This window comes from Neolamprologus brichardi, chromosome 7, assembly GCF_056152115.1.
Source record: "Neolamprologus brichardi isolate AB-2024 chromosome 7, ASM5615211v1, whole genome shotgun sequence".
Classification (NCBI taxonomy): Eukaryota; Metazoa; Chordata; class Actinopteri; order Cichliformes; family Cichlidae; genus Neolamprologus; species Neolamprologus brichardi.
The window spans coordinates 17,644,963-17,657,135 of record NC_142110.1 but is presented as its reverse complement, the minus strand read 5'-3'; the positions used below and the strand labels follow the sequence as shown (position 1 = coordinate 17,657,135).

Below are 12,173 nucleotides of genomic sequence, written 5' to 3'. Positions count from 1 at the left end.
TGCTCACCTCACCCACTGTTTTTTGAGATTCAGCAATGTAGTAATATCACAAGATGGACAAATAAGATGGACTGCACCAGTTAAAAAAAAAAACATCAGCCAGCTCCCTAGCTAGCTATGTAAAATAAAATGAAAATGAAGTTTGGGTAAATAGAACCTGGCAACCGAAGGGAATGCGTAATATGCAGTTTCAGTTTTAGGTAAAACCAAAGAAAGCAGAATCAAGAATCATTTTAAACCATTTTTTTAAATAAATAAATCCTTCAATGTTTGGCTGCAGAAAATAACTGGCTATGACCCACAGACACTAGTGGATTGTTGGCACCTTTCTTCCCTTTGCTCTGCCAGCCCTGCGCTGCAGCCATCTGCACTTGTTGCTTGTTTTAGGAAATTTTGTGCCTTTAGCAAGTGAAACACGTAATCAGTTGTAGCAAGGTCAGACATTTGGAAAAATCAAAGCTATGGCCATAAAATCTTATGGTTGTGTTTCTTCTTATTATAATTACTATTTTATTTTACATTTTAGTAATGCACTCAGTGTACTATACTTGCTCAGTCAGACAGACAGACAGACAGACAGACAGATGGATAGATAGATGCACAGCTCTGATCTTTGATCTGTTTCCTACTCACCTCTATTTGTTATCAAAAAAACATTAATACAACACGCTCTGATTGGACACGTGATTGAAAGCGGTGAAAGACAGCAGCATGGAGGTAAACAGAAACCTCTCTAGCCTCTATTGAAAGCCTGGGACCTAAAAGCTGTTTCTTCACAATACACACTTCACGCCTCACTGTGCTTCAAACTGCTACTCCTCGGTGTTGCCCTCTATGACGCGGCCATTCAAAAGTGTACACTCAGCCTCTCTGGCTTGCAGCACACATTCACAACACAATAACTGATTGCTGAGCATGAAGCAGAAAGAATTACAAATTCAGACACAGACAGAGAGAAAAGTCGAGGCAAAGAGAGAGATTCAAACGGGAACATAAATGGATAAACTGGAAGAGAAGGGGAGCCCCCTCGCCCCCCAATGGCAAAAGTAAAAGAACCATAGCACCAACAGCTGAGGCAGATGAGCTCCAAGCTGTCAGAGTCCCTTAACTCCCAGCCTCCCCGCTTGGCACGGCGTGCTGCAAGGGCGAGGTGGGATCCTTCCTTCACACTCCACTGGGCGGTGGACACACATCACACCGTGTCACCTCAGCTCACAGTGCATTAGATCAACTCCCTGCTGAATCACAGACACACTTTCAGCAGGGCAGAATGAGGGGATGAGCCAAAGGTTACGGAGGGTCACTTAAAAACCACTGTGCAAGCGGAGAGCCAATTCTCTGGACTCTAATGCATCCCGAGACCTCACACTCAAGAGAGCTACTTTACTGCTGCCATTAGGGAACTTTTCTACCTCTGCGATTTCCATTATAACGCATTATGTGTCAATAAGGCAGCAGGCGCAATTTAGGCACTGAGTGCTATTTTGTGATTTTTAAGTATTGACGCCCACTTTCACAGCAGTGGGCGAGGATGAGAGGGTGTGCTACCGTGACAACCATAGGCATAAAGCAGACAACAGTGTTTTGTTTTTATTGGCTGCCCAACCTCGCTGCCAAAATGATTGCGGGCACACACACACACACAAAAACCACACTTTGCCACTAGAGAAATGGAAATCAAACAAGTGCTGACCTTCTACCTTTCAGCTAGAACAAAAGAGTAGGCACTGCTACAAAGAGTGAAAGAGAAAGACGTGTAGCTGTAGAATGATTGGGGAGTTGGTTAGGGAGTGCTAATGTTAATAAATTCACATTCTGGCAGCATCGTAGACGAAGATATTTAGACTGGGGACATTTGCCAGGAAAGGCAACAGACTGACATCTGTGTGTGTTCACATCCAGTGGGAGGGGAAATGGCTCTGAGAAGAACGAGAACGTTTGATTGCAAAAAGGCCGGAAGTTCACACTGTTTTGGAAAAGTTTTGATATCCGTGGAGTTTCCGACTTACCAGAGAAGCCCAAATCCCCTCTCTCCTCCTCCTCCCTGGCCTGCTTCGCCCGCTGTCTGGCTGAATTCAGTCTGGTTAAAAAGGGACAGCAGGGAATAACAAATTTAGCGCACACTATGTAGACTTCTCTGCTTTCCTGTTGTGGAAACAACCAGCATTTTAAACCAGCTTGAAAGGAACATCTAGTCTTTCCTAAACGGCTTTTCCCAACATCTGTTTGATTTCAGAATGGCTTCACTAATCTGTGCTTTGTTTTTTATACTCTGCTAAAAACACTTCTTTTTCGTACTGCATGTCTAATGCTCCGTCACAGTCACAGCACAGATTAGACCAGGATATTTAGATAGAGAGAGATAATTCTCTCTTTCAGATCAATCTCTTATGAAAAAAGACCACCTCTCTTTTTAAATATATGTAATCATGCATGGGTGTGTCGACTGGCTGGAAATGCACTTAAAACGCTTCCAACTGTGAAGTTTTGGAGGTAAAAAGAATCTAAACAGTCAAGCTGTGTAAACCAGAGACTTTGAGAGGCAACAGTGTGCAATCCAAGCTGATAGACACAAAGGCCCGTGGCTAAGAGCTGGAGGAGAGACATCTCCTCCCTTCATCTCTCCTCTTGTCTTGTTTCATCTCCTTCAGCTCCTCTTCTCTTATCCCATCTTAACTCTGTGTGTATTCTCTATACTTGCTCTTCCTCTTCTTCTACGCCTGTCGTCCTCACCTATCTTCTGCTCGTGCCCTCTTTCCTCTGACCTCATCTCCTTTTTGGTTATATCACCTTTTCCTCACACAGCCTCCACTTTCAGCCTTCCTGTCTTATTATCTCACACTTGATAAAAAATAATTGAAATGTTTGCCTTAACGCACACTTAACTATATTTTTAATAATCAATAAGAAAAGAAAAAGGTTTCGCATGACAGCTTGGCGAATTTGTGGGGCAACCAATCGAGTCAAATGTGATCATCATGCCTTCATCCTCCAACCATCCATTTTCTTAAGTTTCCTATCTAAATTAGGGTCACTGCCTATCTCAGCTGTCATAGGATGTAAAGTAGGAAACACACTGGACTTATCACGTGGCCAAGAAGGCTCTCTCCATTCATCTTCTTCCTCCTATCATGACCTAAACTAAAGATCCCGCACATGGACCTGGGAGATAATATACAGATGTGTCTTGACAGATTTGAAATTAAATAAATATATATTTTGACATAAATCTCCAAACCCAGTCAATGTTTCACACTGAATTACTTCTCTCATGACTCTCCTGCTATAAAAATATGAACTTTACATTGGGTCAGAGGCTGGAAAAGGCTTTGATTTTCTGTCCTAACCTATGCTGACCTATGTTTGTCTTTTCTCTCTCATTTTTCTAATAACTTCTGTTCGGTTTATCCAGCTTCTGTTGCGATTGGTGCTGTAGCAAAATCTCTCTTCTCTTTTCCTTAAACTGTGTCACAGTCAACACGGACACGCCTAACGGAATCGATTGCAAAATGATTGAAGAAGCAGATCCAATTTACTTCAAGCAAAGGCTTATCGACTTCAGTCTCCTGCTCTTCGTATGATTCGAAGTCCCACTGAGAGAAGCAGCCGTTTCCACTTGGCTAAATACGAACACTGCTTTTCACAACTGTCAACAGTTATTTGACATTAATTCTGCTTAACACAAATGGCATATGTTTTGTCTCAATATCGCTCTTTAACCCCACTAACCAAAATTTAAATGTGTGCACCTTGTGCTGCACGCTTGTTTACAATCATATGAATTGTTTTCTAGCCATGTTCCCCCAAAACCTGCATTATTTACCTCAACCTTCCACACAGCTCGACGTTTCAAAAGCCTTATCAGCTCGCACAGTCACTTTATTACTTCTTACAGAATATTACAACAGAAAATCTGATCATCCCACAGCCCTGAATTTAAAGGTTTCTGACCCAGATTTTAAAAAACACTGACACGCATACTATTCTCTCACAGCATCACACTGTAATAATGCTGACACCTGAGCTGACTCCGTACCTAAGAGCAGCGCTACAGTTCAGCTGCTGCCTTCTTTTGCTTTTGGTGAATGCGCAACCGATTTTACAGTTTTCTTCTTCTCTGTGGGTTTGCAGGATCAAACAGCTGATTACAGCTGCGACTTTTTAGAATAAAACAAAGCAACAAAGTGACCTTTCCACATCCTGTTTGAAAGAGCTGCCTTCTGATCCCATCAAAAGAAACCTCCCACCATGTTATCGAGTCAGCCGTCTCACCACCCCACCTCTGCCCTTTGACACTACAGAGTCGTGCAGCGCTCTCGTCCAGCTCAGCTGCCATGGTGATAAGAAAGAGGACCGAAACTGAAAATAGCTTGAGATGGGATGCTGAGTTTGGGCAGCGAGCAGGACTACAAAGCACATCACAGCAAGAGACCAACAGTACCCTCAAAACCTTAGGGAGCACTCTCGTGCCATGAGACCTGCCAAACAAAGCAAACATCTGAATCTTCTAAAACTCACAATAACACTGACGCTTTGTGGAAAAAGACGGCCCAAAATAATAATGAACACATCGGTGCTCACCCCTTCAGTTCTATTGTGTCATTCTGCTTATTGTCTGGGTTATATCCTTTTGTTAACAGCGTACCAGCAAACTGTACACACCCTGCCAAATCAACAACCCACAAACAAAGTTTTAGGATAGCTGCTTAACACTGTGAAGCATTTAGCAGTTAGGAATAGATAGAGATATACTGATATTGTCATCAGGAGTCGGTGGAGACCGAACCAAAGCTACAAAGAGAGCAGATATCTGTTTGAAATAGAGTCATCAAGCAGATCAAAACCAAATTAAAAATATATTATGTTAATCCGTATTTGAACAATGTGCAAGAAATAACAGATTGCTAATAATTTCAGCTTTACACACTCAGAATAAGTAAACAGTATGTATATCTTATGGCGCTTCAAAGAGGCCAAAAGTAAATTTATTAAAATGCATCAAAAATAAGTAATTTTGAGATGGTGTTCACATCTTTTTTGAGCTATCTAAATGTGTAAGACTTTGTATTCTATTAACAGAACACGCTGACTAAACTCTGTTTGTTACAACTGTGAAGTAATGAGGAAAAAGTGTGCCACGTAACTGAAATGCATACATTTAATTGATGTCACAAAGCAAAGACGGCATTGTTAGTACACTGCTGAATACCTGCTTCTAAGGACATTGTTTTTCATTTGTCATCTCATGCAAAATAGAGTAGAGACACATATACTGCATATTCGGCATGTTCGGTATATTCGGCATATTCGGCATGTCCGGTGAAATGTCAACAGGCGAAACAAGCATGGCTCACTGTAAAAATGCTAATTAGCACAGTGTCATTCCTCTAATGAGGGTCTGGTTGGCTTTCTCTTCCAGGCTGTGTTGTTCTTAGCTGTACGTTTGTGCGTGTGTTGCCGTGTCCATAAACAGGGGAAGGGGGCTCAGCGTTGGCACGGAAGCCTGTTGGTTTAATTTTAGACTATCGCCTAATGAGAGGCAGAGTGGCTATAGATGATACTGTTCTCCCGATGAAGCGCCATTACTGCCAAAGAGGGAAGAAATATTGAATTTAAATTAGAGGACATGGCTTGCAGATTGAAAGGTTCTGTTTTTTTGTTGAAATTACATTTTAAAGCAAGCAGGCTCAACAAAATGAAGAGGATTTGCTGATTGTGCAAGTGCTGGAAAGGTGCAAAATCTCTATGAACGTGTTAATATCAAACCTGAGCTGCAAAACCAGTCTGTAGGTTTTACCACAAGGAAAACACCCACAGCTTCATCTGTCAAAGAGTGACAGGCTACAAGTACACGATGAAACCAAGACTCAAAATGTTTTAGTAAACATTTTCAGATTCATGCAATTGATGACTACTTTGTGTATCAACTAGTTTGCAGATTTTAGATTCATTTGGTAATGTGGTGAAGAAACTGACCGTCATTCGTTTTGTCTAAATAATCTTCAGAAGCCTTTTGCTGCCCAGTCAAGTTAAAAACCCAAAGATATTCAATTTACTATCACAAACACTTTAAAAGATAATATTTTGCTTTAAAAAAGGGTGAAAACACTGAACAATTCTGTCAATTTAATATGTGTTTGTAGTTCTAATTTTCAAAAATAATTGTCAATCAACACCAACATGTGATAAAACAACCAGCATGAGCTCTAAAAAGCAAAAAGCAACACCATCAAATGTAATTTCTTGGCTGATTAATAGTTCAAACCCCCCAAGTACTTAATTTTAAATTGTATAAAAGAGAGAAGACCAACACACAGTCATCACTGAGAAGTTTAAAGCAGCAATTATTTGATATTTGTCCTGATTAGTAATTAATATTACCAATGAACTGAACCCCACAATAATAATATTGTTTTTTTAAAATCAAATAATTGCTGAAGCGGTTTAATCATCCAGGATATTTCATCAGTTCTCACAAAAACATATTCAAAACTTAAGAAGATGACTTATGCAGATCTTACAGAGTAAAACAGAGACACTGTGCCCCTAAATGCCATTTAACCACAAAGCCGATACATCACCTTTATCTCCGTGTGTGTCAGTAAGGATAAGTCGCCTCAGTTTGTGCATTCATTACATAAAGCCAGTTCATCTGTCATAATCCCGGTGGTTGTTTACTTCTCGACGTGTCTGCTGTAACTGACTGACAGCAAAGAGAGAGGGGCTGGTTCCCTCGCACACCCAAAACCCCTCCTCCAAAAAAAGAAAAAAAAAAAACCTCCCCTGACCCTCCCTCCCCTCTCACAGTGGGATTAAAACAACCTTTTGTGTCTCTACAATAGAGGTTAAACATTTCCTGGTATCACATGAACTGCTCGCAGAATCCACATAGTTACTGGGTGGCAATTTTTAGTATTTTATGCAAGAGCATGAAATATTTTTAAAGTTATTTGTTTTTATAAGACGTAAGACGTAACAGTCTGCGAAATGAGGCAATGACAGAAGCGCAACATCCTGCTATATGAATCTGGCAGAGCATAAAAGCAACAGTGGCACTATAATTGCATGTTAAATCAAACTGCACCCAGTCTACAGTAAAATAACTGTCAGCTGCACCGATTGTGCTCGAATCAATGCGGCCTTCGAGGCGTTCAATAGAGGGTGGAGACTGAACAGCAACGTAAGAAAAAAAAAAAACGAGTAAAAAGCCTCAAGGCACATCCCAAGGACTTCCTTTCCCATACAGTTAGACACCAGAGAAAGTACTCACCTACACTCAACAGATGTCCCCATGCAATCTAATCTAGCTGACACGGTGAGAGGAAGCTTATTTATTGCCGACTCCTCGCCAGCATTATTGCAACCCATTTTAAGAGAATAGATGTGAAAAGTCTTTTGACGTCCGTTAGCTATGGTTGCAGAGGGTAACAATGGTTTGAAAGAGTCACTTTTCTCTGGGCCCAGCCTTAAATAACACCCCCTCGCTGCAAAAGCACTGAAAATGTAACTTTATCTGCATCAAAGAGGATTCTCGCTCCGACTGAACAAGGACCTCAACCCTGGTATTCAAAAAGCACACGTATTTACTCCAGAGTTTTTATGTCTTTATGCTTCCACTTTGCTCCACAAAGTAATTTTTAAAATTGTTATTTTTTTTTGTTACAAGTAACTATTTGAATTGTGATTTTAAAAGTGCAAAACATTTACAAGAGATTAAACTAGCGGTTCACAGTTTTTGTTGATCTGTGACTCGTAATTGTCAGAAGATATTTTTAAAAACAACCACAGCATCACACATTAATTCCAAAAGGCACACTTCCATACATGCACACAGATGTACAATAGCTTAAAAATAGGAATACAGTAAGTGGACATGGTACAATGGAACAAATCTCTCTAAAGACAGATATCAGGAAATTAATATGCAGAACTTGTAGGCAAAGGACATGAGTTTTGACACCATTGGCACAATGTTTATCACATTTTTGATATCTGTTCATAGCTTAAGGTCTATTGACCAATCACATTTGTTCAAAGAGGGATTGCACTTGTAGATATTTCATTACTATACATTGTTAATAGTTCTTCTTCACTTTTACTGAAGTATTTTTTTCATTGTTCAAATGCTTGCATAAAAAAAGAGAGGGTCTCCATTCACTGGTTACGCTTTTGGGAATACCCACTTCATAATACTCCATGGCATATGACATCTGTCTGCTCCAGTGGGAAAAGCTGAATGGCTTCACAACATGGTCATTGTTGCAAATCGCTGTGAGTACATAACGTCCACCCACTCGCAATGATGAAAACATCAGCCCACAGACCATCAGACTGTCACTGGTGGTCGAGAGACTCGAAACCTTTGCACTGCAATTCCAGCTTAATCTGCTAATGAACAGCTTCTGTCGTCCTTTTGTGTAAACATAACTCAGCGCGTTGAGCTTTCTCAGCATCTACCGTCTCTGCATGAGAAGCCATTAATTTAAACAAAAAAAAAGTATCATAAATAAAAGCATTCATTGTAGCGGACGTCTTTCAGGGAGATGATGGATAGCAGTGAGGTGTACGTATTGTGGTATGAAATGAGTGAAAAGGCCATATTTCACTGAGCGAGGGGCGTGATTGACCAAGTCTAATGGGCATTATTTCTGCACACTGACTCCGTAGTGCAGAGACACTGGGCGATCCCTGCCGGCCCATTTGCTCTTTCAGTCTCACACTGAGATAGGACTGGCGCCCTCCCCGGTCTTTGTCAAGACACCAATAGAAGAACGATATTTCAATGGCAACTGCATATTTCAATAGAAACTTTTAACAGAAAAATAAATAAATAAAAAAACTTTCATGTTGCCGTCTAGACCTGGCCCTCGTAACTGGAGCTGCGCACAGTGTGCATGCGACTGTTTGTGCACACTCATAAATTCATTTGTCTCTGGCGGGGACTCTTTCGAGCTTCCTATTCAGAAATGTGAATGGGAGTGAAATATGATTGGCCTGGAGAGAGAATAAGAGGCTGGGTTCACAAGGCTATCGAGGCTGGGCGGGCGGGCGGGGGACACTTGAAATACTTCATTGCCTGTCAGAAACAGAAAGAAAAGACAAGCATGGATGATTTAGCCTTCTAAAGTTTGCTCCTAATACATCATTCCCACATTTGTTTGCCCGAGTATATTCAGTGTATCGCACAGTAATGTTTTATGTCTTGTTTTCAGGTCAAATTTCAGTTATTAAACTGTTTAAATGTGCTTTGTATAAAGCAATAAAAGCATGAAAATGGTCTGACAGGACACTTCGTCCATGCCTACATCAAATTTAGTCTTGTTAACTCTGCCTGAACTCATTAGGACACAATAACACCGAGGAGATCAGGTGTCTGAGGTATCATGTACCAAGACTATCACGAGATAACGTGGGGTAACTGGTAAAGTATCAAAGGAGCTAAATGAAGGTGTAGGAATTTCACGGGGAAACAGAAAGCATTTCACAACAAGCCGCACTGATGACAGAGGCATCGGATTCAGCTGCAACAATGAGGAAAACAAAGCTGCCGGCGTCTTAAGGGAATTTACATGAATTACAGAAAGACGGCCCTAGGGACGGCTGCGACCTCTCCTCAGCTTTTTTTAAAAAAAAAAAAACCTAAACAAGACCCCGATCCCGCCTATCGGCACACAAACACACACGGTCACGCGCGCGCGCACAGGAACACACCAGCAGAGAATGGTGTGACTGGTTTCCATGGTGCCATGAGGCTCACTGACAGGGCTGGAGTGTTAACATGCTCAAAGACAACAGGGAGGATGATGGAGGGGAAAAGAAAAGGACGGAGGGAGAGAGAAGCAGAGAGAGCACAGTAAAAAACAATAAACAAAAAAACAAAGCGTGTGTAGAAAGGGAGAGATTTACCACACACAGGCCATCCCTGAGGTTAAGGACCTGTAGTGCTCTGTATCGTATTTCTTTTTTTCTACTCAAAGACCCTGACACAATTCAAAACACACAATAGTTCAACTTAACAAAAGCCAGAGCAGCAGCGTCTTTTTATGTCTTTCGTGCTACTAACCGTTTATAACATCAGTTCAATTTATGTACTCTAAATTGTTCGGGGACAATTCTGTTTAATTTTACTTCAATATAAAACACATATTTGTAGTAGTTATAATAACACTGGACTAACAGTTTAATGTCTAAGATCAACGTTGTAAAAAGTCAGTCATAAAATTGGCAGAAAGGTCAATATTGCTATGGTCTAAGCTTTTGAAACTATTTCTAAATGAAGGCAAATAAAATTACTTTAATGATTAAAGATTTCTTTTCATATAAAGTGTGTGCTTACTATTAATTTGGTTTCTGCATTCCTTCTAATGGCCAGCAGGGGGAGACTGACAAAATAAGCAAAATTGTGTGTGTAAAAGGTTTGTTTCACTTCATTTATGACTTGAGTATATTTTTTCTTGATGGCTTGATGCTGTGAAATGGTAATTTAACATCTTATCAATGTGCTTATTATTAAACTTACAGTGTCCATTAGCACCAACAAGAAGGATAAAGCAGGATAAGCTGTAGGATGGCCCTAACTTGCTACCTTTGCCCCGCCTGGTTCATCAGGTGGGGCAAAACAAAAATTGTTGTTTCAAAACAAAAGCATGTTGTAGGATGTTCTCAAAGGTTTGTCTCAGAGTTTCATAACAGGACCTCACTAAACTGTGGCTGATGTGACAGTGGCTAACATCTTTGATATACAGTTTGTGATTTTACCAAAACTTTCTGTTTGCATGGAATCTGTTGTAGTGGGAAGAAATATGGAATGGTACCATCAATGATATGAATCATAGCAATCTACTGAGCAATAATATGGAGCAAAAGAAACAACAATAAGACAATCATACCAGTTTTAAACAAGCAGCTTAGATTAGACGAGCTTACTAATTAGAATTTAAAAAGTACAGTTAGTACATCTGTAAGGTTACTAAAGTTCCCTCGTTACTCAGAACAGCTGTGAGTGAACACAACAACAACAAAGACTTTGTGGGTTTTATTGTCCACTTCTTTTCTCTCCCAAATAACAAGGCTAACATGGACTTGTAAAACCTGTCTGATGGTCTTATTGTCCATATACAAAGGCATTTGATTCTAGCTCTTTGGGGATTCCCGTGTTATAATAACAGGCAGCACAAAAGGGTCAGAAAAACAAAACCTATGCTGTAATAAACCACAATTTTCCATTAGGACCTGGTAATCCCACACAATCAACATCACAGGCCTCAGAAGAAGTACAAACTTACAACTGTCAATACAAACAATGTACTTGCTGACTTAACTGTAATATTGTCAGAGGCATCTTTATGTTTGTTTGTATAGCCTTTCTACCTTCTTGTTTGCTAAGTTGCTCAGCTTTCCTCTGCAATAAAGGATTATATGGATATTTCCGCAGTGCTTATTTTCAGTTTTAACCCTCTCGAGGCAGCTGTTGCCGATTTGCAACAGTTAAAAACTAACAACTTGATTACCCCACATACATATTTTATGAGTTTTTTTTACTCAGAAGTACCACTGCAGGACTTGGTTGTGCATAAGCAACAAAAAACTTAATTTGAGCCTGAGAGGGTTAACTCTCAAGCAGTCCAGATAATATGGCCAAACTGTAATAGTCTGCAATCATTCTGATCATGTGAGCGTTTTTAAAGCGATGTTATTGTGTTTCCCGATTTCAGCACTCGACTTGGTGAGTGCAATCGCATTAGAAATTAAATGAATAACAACTGACACTGCAATAATAATCCCCGCACTAAGATTTAGCTTTGAGGATGTGGAGCACCTTAACTGCTTTTTCAGCCACTAAAACAGAAATTCCTCCTCCTGTGGCTATTGTTAGCTCACCATGTTCAAGCCAAAGACTTTGAGTGAATTGCCAACAATAGCCATACAGTATATAGCAATATGGCAACCATCCATGTGATAATGAAGCAAGAGAGGAAGTGCTGCAGCCAGGTCTGACATGGTGTGTGCATGGGGCTTGTCTCCAACTGCAGAGAGCACCAGCTGAGGACACGAGGGGAGGTGGAAGACATCCAAGAGTTTTTCTGCACCAACACTACAGAAAAGCCCCCCAAGCAGATCTCCCCCTCTATATGCTCCATACTGTCACCCATAAGAAGATCATCTTCGGCCCA

General features: G+C 40.5%; 1 protein-coding gene across 14 annotated transcripts in view; it reads right to left on the bottom strand.

Annotated features, from left to right (window-relative positions):
• Positions 1–12,173, bottom strand: part of LOC102798973 (neuronal cell adhesion molecule-like) — a 76,960-nt gene that overhangs the window by 45,131 nt on the left and 19,656 nt on the right. For 10 of the 14 annotated variants that reach the window (XM_087843249.1, XM_035913673.2, XM_087843255.1 and 7 more), the window contains exon 2: positions 2,010–2,080. The exons of 2 other annotated variants lie outside the window; for them this stretch is intronic. The gene's annotated coding sequence lies outside the window, so the exon portion shown is untranslated. Of the gene's footprint in view, positions 1–2,009; positions 2,081–6,581; positions 6,697–12,173 lie in introns of those variants that run through there. 2 more of the 14 variants (XM_087843248.1, XM_087843252.1) reach the window with 2 other exon arrangements.